This window comes from Oenanthe melanoleuca, chromosome 2 (genome assembly GCF_029582105.1).
Source record: "Oenanthe melanoleuca isolate GR-GAL-2019-014 chromosome 2, OMel1.0, whole genome shotgun sequence".
In the NCBI taxonomy this organism is placed as follows: domain Eukaryota; kingdom Metazoa; phylum Chordata; class Aves; order Passeriformes; family Muscicapidae; genus Oenanthe; species Oenanthe melanoleuca.
The window spans coordinates 137,983,802-137,998,370 of NC_079335.1; positions in this window are offsets into that span (position 1 = coordinate 137,983,802).

Consider the following 14,569-nt stretch of genomic DNA (forward strand, 5'->3'; position numbering starts at 1 on the left):
AAAATACAAGTTGATGCTCTTTCAACTAAGCAGAATGCTGTCAATAGAAATTAGCTGTGTAAAAAAATGCTGTGCACCACAGGGAGATGCAATCAAGGCTTTCACAGACAGATATCTTGAAACATTTTTTATTTTGCATACCCTTAAAAATTAAGTAAATTAAAATTACTTTTATGAATTTGTAAATATTATCTCACTGCTGTATACATGCTCCAAAGCATTTCTCTTTCTACTTGGATTTTCAGCTCTCCAGCAGGCTAGATTAAGCTTTAATGCAATCTGAATCTTTGTGATTAAAACTCCGATTTATCATTTTCTAAAAAGAATAATCATGCTGTCATAGGAGGACAGTGGGTTGATTTGGAATTCTTTTTTGTGTTTTGTCAACCACAAAGGAAATCCCTGCAAACAGTTAAAATAATTAGAAAAATAGTAAACCTATTTACAATTTTTTTAGCATTTTGTCTTTACACTAACACAAAAATGATTTTTGACCTTAATAGCTTTCCCCAGCACAACAAGCTTTGAATTATTGTTCTCCTGCAACATAACAATTCCATTGCTTTGACCCTTGGTGTCTTGCAAAATACAATAGAACAATAATTGTCAATCCTTCCTATACAATGTGCTAGATTTGACAGAGGTCAGCATTTGCTACAAGACCTTTGGCTGATGCTCAAAGAGGTAATATCTCTTCTCCAGTTCAGCTGATAAAATGTTAAATAGAATCAATTTTTGCCATGCTTTTGCGGAGACAGAGATAAAAACAGTTTTTACACTGTAACATGTTTTTTAATAGACAGAAAATAGATGACAGTATAGCTCAAAGTGCTTTGGTAAATATACTATTTAAATGTCAAAAGTTTTTATTCTTCTAAAGAGAAATGCCTTCCAATTTGCAGTGTGATGAATCTAAGAAGGCTTTGCTGTGTGCAGAAAATAGAGGATTTTGTTGCAGATCTTACATGAGTAATACATGAAGGAAAAGACTGACTCATAGACATTTTGTGTCAGCATGTAATTTGTACAAAGCAAGGATATAATCTGACATGGAAATAAAATGTGTGGTAGATGCTCCTCTTTGGCACCATGGAGAAGCTGGTGGCAAGGTCAGCAGCTACAATGTCTAAGCTCCTCACATTGTAAGCAGTTGTTAGTTAAAATTTTGCTTCGGTCCTAGAGCCTGAGTCTTTTGTCTGTCATCTCTGAACATTCTGATGGAAAAAGCTTAAGAGAAAGAGACATTTATGGCATGCAGCAGTGCTCCATATCTGTGGGGGAAATCAGACTTTGAGACCAGAAAGAAGAACTGGCATATGAAAAGAAATGAAATATTTCTCATCATTCAATTTTATAACATTTTTCCTTTTGGTATATTTCTAGACTGTACACATAAAACCACCTAATGTTGAAATAAACAGCAACAAAAAGATTCTCCTGTGATTACTTTAAGTGTATTCCCTAGTCTTTTACCATACAAAACATAAACCACACAAATCTTTTCTTCCCACTTCTGTTGCTTGATGCTGAATACACTATTTTGAATATGCTGTCAGCTCAGGTTCATAAAGACTGGAGGGAGAAAAAACACCATTTTTCAATCAAGAAGCTGTCTGTTAGAAAACAGCTATTTAACGAGACCATAATTTGACATTGAGCTTCAGCATCTACTGTGATCTCCATGAAAAATATAAGACCAGAATGTGCTTGAATTACAGAAATCCCAGCCTTTGCAAGATTTTCCTGCAGTGCATTTGAGAATTTTGTCTGTGCTGGGGTGCTGCTGGTCCCAAGAGTTCCTTGTTACACAGTGAAGGCATGCACTTCTTCAGGACAGCAAATGTGAGAACAAGGGAAACAAGGTGGAACACAACCACTTGGAAGACCTTTAGTCTCTTGAGAAGCATTTGTATTATGCTTATTCACACAGAAACTATGCTGCCATACTGGTGACTTTGCACATACAGGTGGAGCCAAGCACTAACTGTGCTGAGGCTCTGTGGCACTTCAGATCTGTTTACTTCTCCCATCTCACCCCATGCCTGTCCCTGTCTGTCCTCATCCCCATTCTGATCCCTGTCCTTGTCCCTGCTTCCTTCATCTTTGCTTTCTGTAAACCCAACAGTGACTGAGGCTCTGTCTACTGATAGAAAAGTGGTTCTACAGCAAGATAACAAAGGAGATAATCATCTAACTGCAACGTGATGGAGACAAAAGGTCTTTGCAACACTTACTGAAAAATGCTTGCTGGAGTTCAGATGTCTGTGTCCTTCCCTCCCTTGCCCAAAGTTGAGCTCACCTAACTCTACCTTGCAACAAACCTCCCATGCCTTCAGTGTGCTGCCAGTGATGTGCATGGTTTTTAAAGCTGGGACTGTTTTAACTGTTTTAATCATGAGGTTGCCTACCCCTAGTCTTGATCTGATGGTCTCTAGATGAGAATTTTAAAAATTATTGTGAAAATGTTAGCAATTTCGAATAGCATGTATGTTGTCCATAAATTAAATGCTGGTGTCCGAGTAATGGGATAGAAGAGCAGAAGACTGGCCTCTCTGTCCTAAGGAGAGGATTTGTATTTCAGAGATTCCTGATTCAAACAGGAACAATCACCAGGACATTTTTCACAAGTGAGTTGGGGTGCATACTGAATTATCCCTAAACAATTCAATTTCAATTGATAAAAAAAGGGAGATGTGGAGTACTCTTTAGCAGAAGCACATTAGAAGGAGCTAGGAGTGGTAAGTAAGGGAGAAAGCAGTGAGAAAGGCAAGAAAGGGGAAAACTAGCTAAAATCTGCTGAATGTCCCTGGAGAAAAAAAAAACCTACCTCTTGACTGTTGGTTAAATATGTTGTGTGGAAAGATGTAACAATGAGCACCAACATTTATTTTCAGACAATGTGGGAGAGAGGTTTATGAAGCAAAGCAATCTGTAATCAGTCCTTTTTTTCTCCTTCCTACATTTCCAAAAGATTAGCCCAATGCCAAACCAGCTATCTATCCTGCCTCTAAGAGAGGCACCTGGCAATTACAGCTCTGCAAAGGTGCAGGGCTCCCTTTGTGGCTGTGTGTGAAAGAAGCAAAATACCCACTTTCATCTTTGCATCTGAGTGCATTTGTACTACACATGGACATGGGATTTTTCTACAAAGACAGGAAGGCAAGGTCTGTTTTTTCATCATACATTTAAAAGTGAACTCTCACTGCAGGCATGGTGTGAGCAGCTTGCTCTTGGCTTCACACATTTATTTCTCAAGAGTCCAAGCGCACTAAGCAAATATGCACATTTTATTATTAATTTTACTAGAGAGTGTACACTGATGGCTGTACACATATATTTGTCCATTTACCAGTACTATTGCTGGAAGGTAGGAAGAAGAAATGTGGAAGCAAAAAAAGTCTATTACCAGGAAAGGTAAAAATTTAGTGACACAATTTAGTAAAGTGTATGAAGCATGGCATTCAATGCTCAGGAAAACCCCAGATATTCAGGTCCTTATCTAAAGTATGTCCAAACTATCTGCACTTCTTGAGTCTGCAAAGCTGAACTGGAAATTGGACAAGACAGGCTTTTCTGGTATTGCCTGTTTCTGGCTTGGGCAGATAGCAGATGATAGCATCTCTCTTTACACACTTCTGCAGAGCAGCAGCAGTCCAGGGCTAGCCAGGCAGCACAGTGATGTGCAGGAGAGATAATAGAGCCCAGGATTAACTATGGCAGGCCCTTGATTTTGCTCCCAGTGGAGGTCAAGTCCCACGTGCCCCTCTGTGTGAAGAGTGCAGCCAGCCTGAGCTCCCAAAATGTTTCCTTCCCACCATTGCAGGCTGCTGTGTGGTCTTTCTCAGTGCTGCCTCTGCACAAGATGGGCAATCCATTTGTGTCCTCAAAGATTTCTCCTGCAGACACCAAATCCACCATCACTTGTGGGCTTAACTCCTGCAGCACCTTCCTGTGTCAGAAGTGTGGCCACCTGTTAAAACTGAGATTTCTGTAGCATTTTGCTCACTGTTTGAGGATGCAAACCCCACTGTGGACTCTGCAGAGTTTTGAAAATACTCACTCTGATTTACCTGGAAGCTGTCTGGTCTTAATAAACCAGGGGGAAAAAAAGACAGGGTTTGTTCATTGTACCTGGGTGAGGGGAAAAAAAATTATCAAGAGTTTGAATTTTTTTGCCTTGAATTATTTTCATTTGTAGGTAGGTTAATTTGCAAGAACCAAACTGATTCTAGATAATAATAAAAGCAAGCAGTCATACTGACTGATTAAAAACAAGGTTACAGAATAAATACTGATCTAGGTTTGCAGTGTAGCAAGTGTTGTGTTCAGTATAGCTTTTACTTCAACTATAAAAATGTACATTTCAGGGCTAAGGTGAAGAAAAACATAAATAAAATTGCCTAGTATTATGAAGAGGGGGGAAGGGATGTATGGAGTGTTCATAAATAGCTGAAAGTATCGATCAGTGATGGTGAAATACCAGTGAACTGTGCAGAGCACTTTGAGTTACCTCCTTGTCTTTGATTAGGTTCAAATGTTAAACTTAATCTGTAAACCTTTAAATGGGATTCTGAGCCCAGAGTCTCGAAGACCTGAGATTTCAGAAAACAACTGCTGAGTTTGATCCAAATGTCAGAACAAAATGCAGAGAAGGACTTCATATTGGACTTGGAAATGAAATTAAAAATCAATGAACATTTTTTAGACATTCTTCTCCCCTTGAATATTAATAAGCAGGTAAGAGGAATAGTAGCATCTGGAGAATTGTCTGTATTAAGAATCTATGTGGTCAGAAGCTTTCTTCCAAGTTTAAAAAAAAATCATATAAGTATTTTCTGAATGTAAAAATACGAAAATTAGACGATTTTCTACTTTCTACGTACGATTTTTTTGTTGTTGTTGTTTCCTGAAAGAAAAGGCTTTTTGCTTCTGTTTTTCTTTGAGGAGAAAGCATGTTTTTTAAAAACAGAAAACAGAAGTTTCACCCTGCTTTTTACAGGACACTCTCCGCTGCTCCGCGTGGTTTCAAGGACAGCCTTGTTTTAACGACAGCCTTCCTAATTCTCAAGTCAATTGAGTTTTCACTGTTTTCTTGGTCCACTTGGGAGGTGGGCACTGACACTCGGGATCAGCTGCTGGCGGCGAGGGCTGCATTGTAATGCAGAACAAACGAGGGCTGGATCCGCGCCCTCCCCGCGCTCAGCCGCTGCCACTTACAATTACAAAGGACAAGAGCGGAGACACTCCAGCGGCGGGGAAGCGTGACCTGCGAGCCGCAGCTCATTTCGCACTGCACTTATTCAATACAGCGCTGCCCTATAATTTCCTATAGCATTGTTATCTGTTCGCCGGCTACACACTCACACCTTCATTATGTCCCCGGCTGCCGGCGCCGGCTGCTTGTCACATCTATCGATTGCACTCGGGCTGCAATTTGCATGGATCGCTCGCGAGTGTCCTCAGCCGGACCGACAGCAACCCTGGGACAGACACCCAGGGACTGACACCATCCCTGCTGTCCTCAGCCGGACCGACAGAATGTCCGGGACCGACACCCAGGGACTGACACCATCCCTGCTGTCCTCAGCCAGACCGACAGAATGTCCGGGACAGACACCCAGGGACTGACACCATCCCTGCTGTCCTCAGCCGGACCGACAGCCTGCCTGGTACTGACACCCAGGGACTGACACCCATCCCTGCTGTCCTCAGCCGGACCGACAGAATGTCCGGGACCGACACCCAGGGACTGACACCATCCCTGCTGTCCTCAGCCGGACCGACAGAATACCCGGGACCGACACCCAGGGACTGACACCATCCCTGCTGTCCTCAGCCGGACCAACAGCATGCCCGGGACCGACACCCAGGGACTGACACCCTGGGACTGACACCCATCCGTGCCAGGGACTGACATCCATCCGTGCCAGGGACTGACATCCATCCGTGCCGGGGACAGAGCCCGCACACCGGGACCGGCACAGCGCACAGGGGCTGATGCCGCTCGCAGGGATCGGTGACCCTCACAGAGCGCTGCTCCTGTCCAGGCTGGTGCCCCTGCTGAAGGGTGACACCTCTCGGCTGATGTTCCTGCTGGGCAGCGATGCTCCTGATAGGCACTGATGCTCCTTTTAGGCATTGATGCTTCTTAGAGGGACTGGTACCCCCGCCAGGACTCTGCCAGGGAACACGTCCCTTTTGGGGGGACAGCAGCCAGCAGGGTCTCACTGGGGGATCTGAACAGCAGCAGCTGGCAGAGCCAGACAAGGGTCTGGACACCCCCATGGGAAACACAATGTATAAGCACTGAGAGAGATTGCCCTGGCTCTGCAACAAGCACTGTACCTGGGTTCATGGCACTGTGATCAGGTTCATGGCACTGTGCCTGGGTTCATGGCACTGTGCCTGGGTTCATGGTACTGTACTTGGGTCCATGGCACTGTGATTGTGTTCAGGGCACTGTGATTGTGTTCATGGCACTATGCCTGGGTTCATGGCACTGTGATCAGGTCCATGGCACTGTGATCAGGTTCATGGCACTGTGCTTGTGTTCATGGCACTGTGATCAGGTTCATGGCACTGTGATTGTGTTCAGGGCACTGTGATTGTGTTCATGGTACTATGCCTGGGTTCATGGCACTGTGATCAGGTCCATGGCACTGTGCTTGGGACCATGGCACTGTGATTGTGTTCATGGCACTGTGATTGCCTCATGGACAGCCACAAGGAACTGCACACCCAAATCCCTCTGCCAACCGCTTGGCATAAATTTCCACAATTATTGGGTGGGTGTTTTATCACAGAGGTTTGAGGAAAGACTGAGATACGGGAAACAAAAAAGGGAAACTGTATTAGATGAATGTCAGCGTCGTCTGTAGTGCACTAGATTTCCTATTTCCCTGTCATAATGAATGAGACTCTCAGAGGGTGCAAGCATGTCTGTGAGTCTGAGGGTGTCCCCCCGCACCACAAGCTGCTGTGTCAGCAGTCACAGGGGGCACATGCAAGGAAGAGAACATCCCACAGCTGGGTGTTGTGAACTTGTCCTGAAATTGGGATGCTGTGCTCTGACCACATCTGTAGACGTGTAAACCTGAGATGTTAGTATTTTGCTGGGGCTAATGATATATAATACCTAATCCCATTTAAGTCACTAGAACAGGTCTGCTGTCTTTGGCTGGAGGTAGGACTGGATCTGATATCAGATCTCTGTCTAAAGACTGTTTAAGTGGTTGCACAAGCAAAAGACAACAAGGTGATCAGATGGGACTAAGAAAAGCACTAATTGCCATGTTCCAGGAGGAATATAAATAGCCTCTTGAAAGGTTTGGTGAATCATTTGCCCTTTCTCTTCTGCACCTTTGTGTTTCAGGGGGAGGTTTTGTGAGATTTTGGCTGTGGAAGGAAGGAATCCAAGCTCCCTGAATGGTGGTAGCTCAGCAGGATAACAAAATCCTCACATTATTGCAGAGCAGGCAACTACGCAAACCTTTTCAAATCCTCTCCACAAGTAGAGTGCAGATAAAAGCAGGCAGCAAAATGTTTCTGAAATTATCTGTGATGGAGTAAAATCATGCATCATTTCATGAGGGATGCTGAATCAATGCTTATTACTTACAAGTAAGGTGGTTAAATCTTTCAATGGGTATGGAAAGAAAAGAAAGGGAAGGGAGTATCTGAGATGAGCACAGTAAATTGTACCATGAATTTAAAATAAATCCATCCTAATTATTATTATTTTATATTGTAACATATATATTCCTGATCATTCTCTATCCCTTCCTTTCAGTTTATGACATTGTTTAATGTACTGATCCATTTGCTTCATTTTGTCTTCTTCTTTTCTCTTGCTGTCACAAACAGCATTTTAAAGAAATCTCACCAGTGCCTATGAAAGTCACATCTTGTAGGAAAACAATCTAATCCCACTAAAATATTTGTAAATGAGAATTTTGTCTTTGTTTTCTGGGTGAGAAAAATCAAGTATCCATTCCTAAACAACAGGAATTATCACAGCTATTTTTGAGAATTAGTTCCGAAAAAAGGCAATCGTGCCTCAGCTTGGTGTTAATGATTTAAAAGTTTCAACATTAACACATAAAAACTCTCAGTTCAGAAATTTTCATTATCTATGGTAATGCAAAGTATTATAATTTTATTTATTATTGCATCAAAATAGATGATATTAAACTACAGCTTCCTACACACAGCTGAGTCTGGAGTTGCTGCTATGGTTGGATTTTTTGGTGAAGTACTGTGGTTCTATTTCCAGTTGGAAGGTCGTGAGAATCATAATACACCCAGACATTTACCTTTCACCATTCCTGCAGTAAAGAACACAGTGTCACTTTAAAAATTTACAGCTGAGGTCAAGGCCACAGGAATCAAACAAGCCCACACCAGCAGGGGTTGGTGAGGAGAGGTCACCCATGTGTCAGTGGGACTGCAAAGTGCAGGTGGAGGAGGCTGGGCAAGCTGCTCACCTCTGTTTTGAGACCCACACAGACAACGTTGTACCTGGTGGCCTGAATTTTGATAGTGACTAATATTTGTCTATTTAAAAGGAATACAGAAATAGCTAACTTGTGACACGATTGGAAAATGTGGTGCAGTGTGTGTGGGCTTCTCTGACAACAGCAGAGTTCAGTCTGATACAAATCAGGGCACCATTGCAATCTTTCTCCATGGGCAGAGTCACTTCCACTGAGGAAGAGAGAAAAAAGGAAGAATTCTGCTAAAACTTCATAAAGACCTGATGGGACATGTTTTCTATCCAAATTGTACTCTGAGCTCAAGGAAACTACACTCCCAGCCTTCCACCTCGGTATGATTAAGGAGGCATGCTCTATAACAAACATCACTCTAAATTATAATTTTTCAATATTTTCCCTGAATTTTTATGTGACTTGTTTAAATCCAAGAACAATGGTGAAGATAAAAAAGCAAGAAAGCTTTCTTGTGCTATTTCAGTATTTGCTGAACTAATAATTCAGTGTCATATGTGATGATGTAGTAAATCAGCAAACGTGAAATATCTCTAGGGAGCTCTTTGTTCTGCTATTTTTTTTCCTATCCAGTGCTTCAGGTTGTCAACAGAAAAACATAAAATAAATTTCCAGATTCTAAATAAGGCATCCTACATATGATCCTAATACCTTTTTTCTGAAAAAAAAAAAAAAAAAAAAAGAAACAGTCAAGCACTGATGTATAATTTTCTTTAACTGTTTCCCTTTTGATAAAGACGTAACGGGAATAGAATATTTGAAAAGGACGTTTATTAAACTGATTCTATAAATGGAAAAGTATATTCTAAACCCTGGGATTCAGGACAATACTTTGTACTTTATATTAGTGTCATTTCAATTTTATTCTCTTTGTCCCTCTAAAAAAAGCTAGGGAGAAAAACTCACAGCCATAAAATTTTACCTATTTTTTAAAAGAAGGTCTACTTTTCCCAATTTTAGCTAGTTTTAGGGTTCAGAGAAACACTGAAAAATCCCACATGGCCATAGCTTCACTCAGTGAAGCTATCCAATTCACTTATGTTTAAATAAGAAAGCTGTTTCCAAAATAAAGCTGATGCTACCATCTGAAGGCTTGTCTATCTCCAGTTGTGTGCCAAGGAGTACAGGGTGACAAGACTCTTCACCTAGATCTTCACCTGAGTCAAATGTAAAGACTAAGTGGAAACAATCTAGGCTTAGGTCTCCAGGTTTATGGTTAAACAACAGATTTAAAACTGCATTCCCAGTGAATCTTTCCCTACCACTAAGCTTGGCAGAGTTCATATCTGCAAATTTTATTCCAAAACTGTCCAGCAGTAAAGAGAAGCTCATTATTTTAAAATAACTCTTGTCAGTTTGGCTGAGGTTTTATTTGATACAGCACTTGTGTTTTAAGGCTTCAGTGGCTGCCTGTCATTGTCATCCTGTAAAACTGATCTTTACTGGTATGACACACAGAAATTAGTGCCTGAATGTAGATTCAGTGAGCAAAACTAAGGGAAGAAGGCTTTGGACAGGGGGCAGAGATAAATCTGAAGGGCTCCATAGCCACTACTAATTAACATAGTAAGTGCAGAGTCACCAAGTCACTCTGGAGGAAATTAAGTACAATGACTTTATCTGTTGCTTATCTACAGGAAGGGTTCAGGATTCACCACTGAGACAGACACACTGGGCTTTAACAGGCTTACCCAAGATCTTAAAATAATGTCTTTGACTTGCATCTGTATGTTAGGCTTGGACTGAAACTTTTGGTCATATGAATCATCCAGACATATCAGGTGGTTCTTTGGGACTTCTAGGGTAAGGGAGAAACATAGATTAATTCCTGTTCTCTCTGTGTTTCTTGGTACCCCTGATTCTCCTGGTGCATGTTTGGATCTGCCGTTTGTGTTTGCTGCTGCTCAAGTTTTCCTGAGCTGTGGACATCATTCTGCTCCAGGAACTCAGTTGGTGTAGAAGACCTACATGCAAGCACCTCTAGGTATCTCTCTTGTTTGCAGATAGAGTCTTCAGCACCTCTACTTTTCTGATGCCTATCTGAGGATAATGAAGAAAAATCAGTTGTAGTGCAGAAGAAATAAAATTAAGGGGAAATTGATGTGGGAGGTAGAGGATAAACCTGTATATTGACTGCATTGCATTTTACCTTTCCATCTCTCAAGACAATTGAAGGAGTTTATTTTTGAATTCAGTAACTGCTATTGTTTTTACAGTGGTGCTGGTAGGTATTTATTTAGATCTGTGATGGCAATCACAAGTACATGACATTTCCTTCTCCACATTATAATATCAAGATATCCCAAGCAAGAGTTGGGGGTCCATATTTGTAGGAGCTGCACCCAGACACAAGACAAAGACAGTATTTGCCTCAATAGTTTACTGACAACAGCAAAGAAACAAAACTTCCAGGGAGCAATATGGCTTGCTGTCATCTTGACCAACATAAGTCCTTAGGTAACTTACCTGAGGTCAGACCCCTCAGTGTGAGTTAAGACCTGACATCAGACCAACAGCATCCAGACCCTGTACTCACTCCATGAGGACAGCCTGGTAGAGTAGGAAAGTCTACAAGAGCAGTCAGCAAGGGATGCCCATCTGCATGTACCAATTACACATCATAATTCAAAACTGTCCTACAGACGGTTCTAAATTTAAAAGGACCAAGCAGGTGCTGAGTACAACCATCAGGAGAAACAAGAGCCAGAACTTAGAGCTAGATTTAAACCACTCTACATCAATTAGCTATCATGCAGGAAATAAAATTTAAAAAAAAGTTTTAAAAAATGTGAGGCAGCCTTTGTGTTATCTGCTTTCCTCTACCTGCAGTGTGTATCCTCTCTGACTCCTGAATAGTCATACTGCACACAGCAAATAACCATCCCCAGGAAAACCATTGTATCAGACGGTTTATGAGAGGGATATACATGGATAAATAATAATTTTTATGCTCTTCACTATAAAGTTTATAAGTTAATTCTTTAAAAAAAAATATTTTCTTTATTTTCTCAATGACCTTACTTTGATATCTGTCATAGGGTGCTCAGTAGGGGCTGTAGGGGCTTACAAATCTCAGAAATTTGTAGCTGACTGTTGCTACTGCTGGCCAGCTGTTGGAAAACATATGCCTGTACAGCAGCCTTCTTGTATTTCCATACACTTTTTTGCATTTACATTCTGAACTCTTGTGTTCAGCTTTGCAGTGATTGTATATCATATAAATCTGAATGCCTTTTGAAAAGGTTTAAAAATAAGTTGACAGAAAATTGCAGTGAAACTCCTTTTGTAAAGTGATTGGATATCACAGAAACTTGATGAATCTGGTAGGGGATTAACCTGTTAGCCAGAGGTTAATGCAATTCAATACACTTTTCTTTTACTGACTATTATTACACCTTATCCTCAGCCACTGTCCCTAACAAGGTCAGTGACTGCTGCTGGAGGTCTCCCTGAAAAGACTGTAACACTAAACATATGTCAGCCTGCAAATGTAAACTTTAGTCAAATTATACTTCCATAATAACTTCTTTAAACTGTAGCACATTACATTACTGAAATAATAGCAATGGCTATGCTGTAGCATTTTTCAGTACTGTCTTAAGTCTCTACAAGGCAGCTACCACAAGATTACTCTATAAAACATTTTTAGAGTCCCAGAGAAGTTGGTTAAGGTTTCTCATGACATAGGCTTGCAGCATTCATTTTAGAAGACGGTAGCCTTTCATCAAAAATTCTGCAAGTCTTTGTAATCCACATGGCTGCTATGGGGAGAATTTATTCATCATTTAATTTTTGGAAGTTTTCCAAACTGAAAAGATTAGGGTGAAAAGTATATTGTGTGCAAGCAGCCCATGGTCATTTTAGCTTTCCTTAATCCCCTGACATAAGTATTTGCATCTGTATTTTACTGATGAAAAAGCTGTCAGCAGAGAGAAATTAACTGTTTTGGGCAATTCTCAGGTGCCCAAATTCCCAGCCAGAAGCAACTGCATGATGAGGGTGATGCTGTGGTTCAGCCTCTGGGAATTCCTTGCAGCCAAGGCATTGGGTGGGCTGGGGACCCACCAATGACACTGCAACCCTTCCCCACCAAGGGTGATGAGGTGCCCCTCTCCTCTGTCCCAGGGTGCTTTCCACACTGCAGCATGGGGGGCTTTCCCTGGCAGACTCTTTATTTTAAGGGTTCTATGCAAAGGATGTAGAAGACAAAGATGAGTTTTCAGTATTTCAATATCAGAGAATTACTATTTTAAAAGAATAACAGTAATAAGAATTATAATAAATTAATAATAATAAATTATTGGTAATAAAAAATTGTTAAAAGTCTGTTACAACTTGATGCTTTTCCAAGTGATTGAAGAAAGTGGATTGGGATACTGGGCACAGAAAGAAACCTGTACAATGGGGCCCTTACAGAAGGCCTGTGAACAAGTTAATCTCATATGAACAAGCTCTCTGTGACCAGTCTGGGCTGGAATTGAAACATCTGATGACAGAAGGAGGTTTCAGACACCTCTGCTTTTTGAACCACATTTTGGTTCAGTTTATTACAAACACAAGAAACACTATTAAAATCAAAACTCTTTCTGGTGATGAACTGTACCTCTACTCCCCTCAAGAGTCAGAGCTGCTGAATTATGTTCAAGTATGCTCATACAAACATCTTTTAGAAAGTTTTGTTTTCTCTCCAGTGACTGCTGCTGTTTTGTGTGGCATCTACAGGCTTACTAATTACAATGATTTGCAGTCTTTGGCATCTAGGTATTTTGCCCATTAAAGAGACTATTGTCTAAGCAGCTTTGAAATGTTTACCTCATGCTCATCAGGGAGCTGGATATTGCTATTGTTGGCATGTTGCACTAAACCCTCATCAGACTAGACATGGGGTCTTGGAGAAATGAGGGGGATAGGGGAAGCTTCTCCTGTGGGAGATGAAACTTGGCTGCTGTGGCTTTCCCACAGCAGAGAACACAGAATCCCAGATCCCTTCAGTTCTGTTGCAGTTTAGTGAGGGTGCAAATCCTTTTAGCATTGCCTTAACCTCCAGCTATGCAATACCACAGTGTTACCCAGCCTGGGAGATTTCATGTGCAAGAATATGCAAAGCAGACAGGAGGACCTGTCTGCAGTGAGGTATTTTTCTGACAAACTTCATACACTGAATATGGATCCCTACCCTCATTGCTTCATCACCACCCTGTGATGTTTGGCCCCAAAGCTAAAGTGGTTTTTTGCTGCAAATAGCCACACTGACAGCTCCTTGTAAGTAGGGCAAGAGTGGATTAGTGCAGGCATTTTGCAGCAGAAGGCTCTGGAGTCTCACCTGCACAGCCACACGATTGCATTCGTGTCCTGCTTTAACGCCCTTGAGCATCTTTTATCTTCCAAATTCTAAGGGCTTTTTTTTTTTTTTTTTTTTTTTTCTCTACCTACACAGACAAGAGGAAGCAAAATCAAACAAAAATGGGATGGAGAGGAGGGAAGAAAAATAGATGGTGGCTATTGCAACCCTGTCCCCTCTCAGGAGCCTACGGGGTGTGTCTGCTCCCAAGCAGAAAATTGCAAAAATCTCTACCATGGCTTGCTGCTTGCAGTACCCATAGCTCCTTAGGAAAGGGACAGTGCAGCTGCAAACTGTGGAACAAGGCAGCCAGATGGCCTCTTTTTCAAGGGTTTGTGCATATTCTGGGAAGTGCAGAGTCTGGAGCTTGCCTCTCCCACTCGCTGTTCAGCAGGACCCTTTGAGAGGAGCACCCCCTACAAAAGCTGCAACACTTGTGCAGGGCACTCCCTGAGACACCTTAGATGCTCAACATCATTTTACATATTTTCATTTCTGTATGTTCAATAGAGCATTTAAATTGTTTCACCTGACATTTTTGTACTACCATGTCACTGAAAATCAAGCTACTCTAAATTTGAAAAAACAGAGAGATATCAAAAAATGTTGATCTCATATTTATTCTACTCCATCTAAATATGTTTGTACAGAGAAAGTACTGGCTACCCATAATACACATGAACCTTGTATTCAGATTTTTCTAACTTTCTCAAAGATTTTTTTC